Genomic DNA, 6,984 nt, shown 5'->3' on the forward strand with positions numbered 1-6,984 from the left:
TAAACCACACAAAGATCCAACAAAGAAAAAGAACATGAGACAATTTCCCTTATGAATATCGATGCAAAAACACTCAATAAAAGCTTCACAAACCAAATCCAAGAGCACATCAAAACTATTGTCCATTGTGACCAAGTAGACTTCATCCCAGGGATGCAGAGATGGTATAATATATGGAAATCCATCAACATTATCCACTATATAAACAAACTCAAAGACAAAAATCACAGGATCATCTAGTTAGATGCTGAGAAGGCATTTGACAAAATCCAACACCCCTTCATGATAAAAGTCTTGGAAAGATCAGGAATTCAAGGCCCATATCTAAACATAATAAAAGTAGTATACAGCTAACCAGTAGCCAACATCAAAGTAAATGGAGATAAGCTGGAAGCAATCCCACTAAACTCAGGGACAAGACAAAGCTGCCCACTTTTCCCCTACCTACTCAATATTGTACTTGAAGTTCTAGCCAGAGCCATTTGATAACAAAAGGAGATCAAGGGGATACAAATTGGAAAGGAAGAAGTCTAAATATCACAATTTGCAGATGATTTGATAGTATATATGAGTGACCCTACAAATTCAACCAGAGAACTCCTAAACCTGATAAACAGCTTCAGTGCAGTAGCTGGATATAAAATTAACTCAAACAAATCATTGGCATTTCTCTACACAAAGGATAAACAGGATGAGGAAGAAATTAGGGAAACAACACCCTTCACAATAGTCACCAAAAAAAAAAAAAATAATAATAATAAAATACTTGGTGTGACTCTAACTAAGGAAGTGAAAGATCTGTATGAAAAGAACTTCAAGTCTGAAGTTAGAAATTGAAGAAGATCTTAAAAGATGGAAATATCTCACATGGTCATGGATTGGCAGGATTAATATAGTAAAAATGGCTATACTGCCAAAAGCAATCTACAGATTCAATGCAATCCCCATCAATATTCCAACTCAATACTTCACTGAACTAGAAAGGGCAATTTGCAAATTCATCTGGAATAATAAAAAACATAGGATAGCAAAAGTTATTCTCAACAATAAAAGAAACTCTGGTAGAATCACCATTCCTGACCTCAAGCTGTACTACAGAGCAATTGTGATAAAAACTGCATGGTACTGGTACAGTGACAGACAGTTAGATCAATGAAACAGAATTGAGGATCCAGAAATGAACACACACACCTATGGTTACTTGATTTTTGACAAGGGAGCTAAAACCATCCAGTGGAAAAAAGACAGCATTTTCAACAAATGGTGCTGGCACAACTGGCAGTTAGCATGTAGAAGAATATGAATTGATCCATTCTTATCTCCTTGTACAAAGCTCAAGTCTAAGTGGATCAAAGAACTCCATGTAAACCAGGGTTACACTGAAATATATAGAGGAGAAAGTGGGGAAAGCCTCTAAGAAAAGGGCACAGGGGAAAAAATCCTTAACAGAACAGCAATGGCCTCTGCTTTAAGATCAAGAATCGACAAATGGGACCTCATAAAATTGCAAAGCTTCTGTATGGCAAAACATACTGTCAATAAGACAAAAAGGCCACCAAAAGATTGGGAAAGAATTTTTACCAATCCTAAATCTGATAGGGGACTAATATCCAATATATACAAAGAGCTCAAGAAGCTGAACTCCAGAAATTCAAATAACCCCATAAAAAATGGGGTACCGAGCTAACCACAGAATTCTCAACTGAGGAATAACAAAGGGATGAGAAGCACTTGAAAAAATGTTCAACATCCTTAATCCTCAGGGAAATGCAAATCAAAACAACCCTGAGATTTCTCCTCACACCAGTCAGAGTGGCTAAGATCAAAAACTCAGGTGACAGTAGATGCTGGTGAGGATGTGGAGAAAGAGGAACTCTACTCCATTGCTGGTGGGATTACAAGTTTGTACAACCACTCTGGAAAATATCCATGAAAGAAATTGCAGAGACAATGTTTGGAGCTAAGACGAAGGGATGGACAACTCAGAGACTTCCCCACCCCGGGGTCTGTCCCATAATCAGCCAACAAATGCAGACACTATTGCATATTCCAGCAAGATTTTGCTGAAAGGACACTGATATAGCTATCTCTTGTGAGGCTATGCCAGTGCCTGGCAAATACAGAAGTGGATACTCTCAGTCATCTATAGGATAGAACACAGAGCCCCCAATGAAGGAGTTAGAGAAATTACCCAAGTAACTGAAGGTGTTTGCAACCCTATAGGTGGAACAACATTATGAACTAATCAGCACCCCCAGAGCTCATGTGTCTAGCTGCATACATAGCAGAAGATGGCCTAGTTGGCCATCATTGGGAAGAGAGGCTCCTTGGTCTTGAAAACTTTATATGCCCCATACAGGGAAATGCCAGGGCCAAGAAGTGGGAGTGAGTGAGCAGGGGAGCAGGGCGTGGGGAGGGGGTGGTTATAGGGGACATTCGGGATAACATTTGAAATGTCAGTGAAGAAAATATCTAATAAAATAATTTTAAAAAGGAATATTTGAGTTGAGTCTAATATTGAGAAACAGACATTAAGATAGTTTCTCTAAATCATTTGCCTATTTTTTAAATGTCAAATTAAAAAATAAAAATAATCAATGGCTTATAAATAAATGATATATATCCATAAATAACAACTATAAGTTTGGTTTGGGTCCTGGATCCAAAAGAAAGTGTTCTAATTTGTAAATTGAGATATTTGTGACAAACTGAACATAAATTTTATTTACATTCATAACTGAACTGTATCAAAGTTAAGTTTTAATTGAATTACATATGATCAGGAAATATAAAAACTTACACAAAGTTTAAAGATAAAGTGTTATGAGTCATAGGTGTTACCTAAATTGTTTCATAATGATAGTATCACTAACAATTTGTTAATACAGGTTAGGGTGTATTGATTATCAATGTAATATATTTATAAGCTTTTGTATATAATAACTTTAAATTAAAAAGAGTGAGTTTAAACAAATTTCTCAATGTCAGGTATAAAATTTTATTTTGTGTTCTTGGTCCGGGAGGAACTAGAGGCTCCCAAAACAATGCAGGGTATTGATATTGCTGTCAGTTAGCTATCACAATTTGAGTAGAAGGCACTATTGCTGAGCACATCACTTAATTAGGACATAGATCATCAACAGGAAACAGACCCAGAAAATCTAGGATGTTGTGCATGCTGCAACAGGAGAAATTAGCCACCATTTATCTTCTCCAACTTTAAATTATGTGACATACAATAATGATTCATTCTATCTATTTCTTGAACTGCAACATTAATGTTTTAGTGATAACCAATCAGTGTCTGTTGGGATTCAAAACTTGATCCACAAGAAGGAATACATGACTGGTTGGTGGCTGAAGAGATCATAAGTCCTAGTGGGGTATACACTATTTTGATTTGTTAAATGGATATTTATTCTACCTTTATTCTTCTGTTTATATCCATACATTAGTGCTACTCTCTAACTATCCTTAAGGATGTGTTTTACTGCACCTGTACTGGTTAAAGCACAAGCCTGCACTCTTTCTGTAGAAGACTTATTACCCCTTTATGTGGGGTTAATCCTTTTCTCTTCCAGTGTGGAATTATTATTTTTCTTCTGACATGACTTCTAAGATGGCTTTGCAGAGAAGCTGAGGCTTGCATCACTTCTTGGTAACCTAAATGTTCACAGTCACACCATGGGCCTGTATTTGTTTGTAGTTCACATTGGGGGCTATAAGCTGTGGGTACTTTTCTTTTTCTTTGTCTTGAGAATGGGCCAAGAGAATTTGAAATAGGAAATCAGATATTGAGAAGTGAAGGAACAGTTACATTGTTGTATTAAGACAGGGACAAAAAAATGGGTAACTGAGAGAGGACTGAAAGATTAGAGAAATTTCTCCTGAATTCTTCTTGGGAATCTCCTCCTACCCTAAGCAGTCCGGTATTCTTGACATATCTCCATTATCCTGCCACAGCTCCTTTCACATTCATCAGACCTGTAGAAACTGAACCATAAAAATGTACTGATCTGAACCCACACAGCCATAGGATGCACATCAAAGGGCTGTCATGCTAGGATAATTGAGACCTACTCTACACTCAATACCTACTATAACAGGAACATCCAGGGACCAAATCCATTCAGATAGGTGAAGACCCACCACAGAACACAATCAACAAAAGGCAGGACAATATGACATCTTCAGAGAACAGCTATCCTACTAAGACCTGGATATTCTATAACTAAAGAAGCACAAGAAAATGACTTTAAATGCAATCATGTAAAGATGATAAAGAGGAGGAAAACAAATCCCTTTAAGAAATATGGCAAGATATAATCAAATCAGTAAAGGTCTTTAAATAGGAAACAAGTAAACCCCTTAAAGATATATAGAAAAGTACAAGTAAACAAGTTAAGGAAATAAATACAACTATGAAAGACCTAAAATTGGAAATAAAAGCAATAAAGAAAGCAAAAACTGAGGGAATCCTAGGGTAGGAAGCAGTAACAAGAGATCAAGCATCACCAGCAGAATCATGGAGATAGAAGAAAGAATCTCAGGCATTTAAGGTACAGTAGAAGAAACTGATTCATCAGTCAAAGAAGATGTTAAATATAAAACTTCCTGACACTCAACATCCTCGAAATCTGAGATAACATAAAAGACTGAACCTAAGAATAATAGGTGAAGGATCTCAACTCCAAGGTCCAGAAAATATTTTCAACAAAAATCATAAGAAAACTTTCCCAATCTAAAGAAAGAGCTGCCTATAAGCATATAAGGAACTTACAGAGAACATTGATCAGACTTGAACAGAAAAGAAAATCCTCCTGAGACATAATAATTAAAACACAAAATCTACAGAACAAGGAAATAATATTAAAAGTGGCAAGAGGCTCCTCAGCATGGGTTCCCTGCTCCCTCTCCTGATGCTGCTGTGGCTCCTGTCCTGCCCCAGGCTTCAGCTAGGACACTTCCAGGATACTGCCATGGGGCATCTGCCAAGTGGTCGATTTCTGATGTTCCAGAAGCTCCAGGTGGCAGAGATGGTGAAAGGCCTGCCCAGGAAGTGACAATAAGACCCTTTGCCATCGACATATTTCCAGGCACCAATAAAGACTTCAGGGAGTTTGTCAGGGTTAAAAAGTACCCGACTGAAGCCGAGGCATTTGAGTGGAGCTTCGTCTTTGAGGATTTTGTCTCCTCTGAGCTCAGAAAGCAAGCAAATCAGATGCTGCCAGTTCTCTGGTGGTTACCAGTGCAAAAGGCATTTTGGAGGCAGGCTGTAGGTCCCAGCTCAGGCATCTGAGAGAAACTGGAGCTTCCAGTGGTACATGTGAGCTGGAACAGCGCTGTGCTTACTGTGCATGGTGAGGAAAATGCTTGCCCACAGAAGAGGAGTGGGAGTTGTCAGGCCAAGGGGGCTTGAAGGGTCAGGTTTATCCATGTGGGAACTGGTTCTAGCCAAACTCCCAAAACAATGTGGCAGGGAAACAAAACTTGTGGCAGGAAAAGAGTGACAAAGTTGAATATGGTTTTCATGGACTCTCACCAGTGAATTCTTCCTCTCCCCCCCTCCCCCCCAGAACTACTAGGGACTATATGACCTCATGGGCAATGTGTGAATGTGTGGGAACGGACAGCATCCACATACCAACCTGTTGGTCAGGACATGAGTGTCCTCTGGGGGTCATCATGGATCAACACTGCAGAAGGCTTAGCTAATCACCAGGCTTGGGTCACCACCAGGATGGGAAACACTTCGGATTAAGCCTCAGACTCTGCACTTCCAGTGCAGGCCAACTGAAAGAGTATCTGTGAGCAGCCTGACAGAGATGGAGAAAGCACCCTCTCACTAGTGTATCTCCCTGGCCATATTCCAGAGGCAGCTGGATACCAAGCTCAACTGTCTGAGGGGTGGCCTTTTGTGCCCCTTCCCTCTGACAGACAGCTCCTAAGGGCAGAAGAACGCTCATACCCCAATAAGGGACTGATCTAGCCTGGAAGATGAGGGTCTGATGACAAAGGCTGGGAACTGGGCTATCTTTTAAGTGCAGTATTAAGGACAAAGGAACTTCAATATCTGGAGCAGTTCTCCAAAAGACAGCATTTTAAAATCTCTCCCTTTTTGCTTTCTCCCTGGCTGATTCAGCTTTTTTTTTTTCTGGGAAATTCTGCAGGAGGAAAATGCTTCCGTTTTGAGGTGGCACCAAAGCCTTGTTGCCAGAACCTAGTCTTACTGTCCTCTGAAACAAGATACTCAGTGTGTAGCAAGGCTGGTCTCAAACTCTCAATCTTCCTACCTCAGCTTCCTGAGTGCAGAGATTACACACAGTGCCCACGAAGCTGTGCACTGTGGGAGAACCAAAGTCAGTACTCATCTAGGAAGAAAAATGCCAAAAACTTCTCTGAGAGTTAGTTAATCATTTATGGCATTCTGTGTACACTGCAAACATGTCCCTAAAGAAGAACTGGATCATATAAGGCCAATAAAGTCTTATATAGATCAAAACAGTGGAGGGTGGGGGGAGAAAAAAGTCAGGTAACATATGAAGGCAAACCTGTCAGAATTCCACTTGACTTCTCAACAGAAGCTCTAAAAGCAAGAAGGACCTGGACAGACTTTTGCACCATTAAAAAAACAAAAACAAAAACAAAAACACAGGTGCCAATCTAAATACCTAGTATAATTCTCAGTCACCATAGTTGGAGAAAACAAGCTATCTTAAGACAAACCAAATTTAAGCAATATTTATCCACAAAACTAGCCCTATAGAAAATACTAGGAGGAAAAGTCCAACTCAAAGAAAGCAACTATAACCAAGCAAAAATAAGAAATAAGTAACTCTATGTCAGCAAATGCAAAGGAAGTGCGCGCGCACACACACACACACACGCACACACACACACACACACACACACGCACACACACACACACACATACACACACACTCATTCAAAACAGCAAAAAGTAACAATTATCAGTAATTCATA

General features: G+C 39.3%; 1 pseudogene; it reads left to right on the top strand.

Annotated features, from left to right (window-relative positions):
* The window catches only part of LOC110316730, a 13,899-nt pseudogene extending 8,102 nt beyond the window's left edge, over window positions 1-5,797 (top strand).
* Window positions 5,798-6,984: the final 1,187 nt, after the last annotated feature.

The sequence above is a fragment of the Mus pahari genome, chromosome 2 (genome assembly GCF_900095145.1).
Source record: "Mus pahari chromosome 2, PAHARI_EIJ_v1.1, whole genome shotgun sequence".
In the NCBI taxonomy this organism is placed as follows: Eukaryota; Metazoa; Chordata; class Mammalia; order Rodentia; family Muridae; genus Mus; species Mus pahari.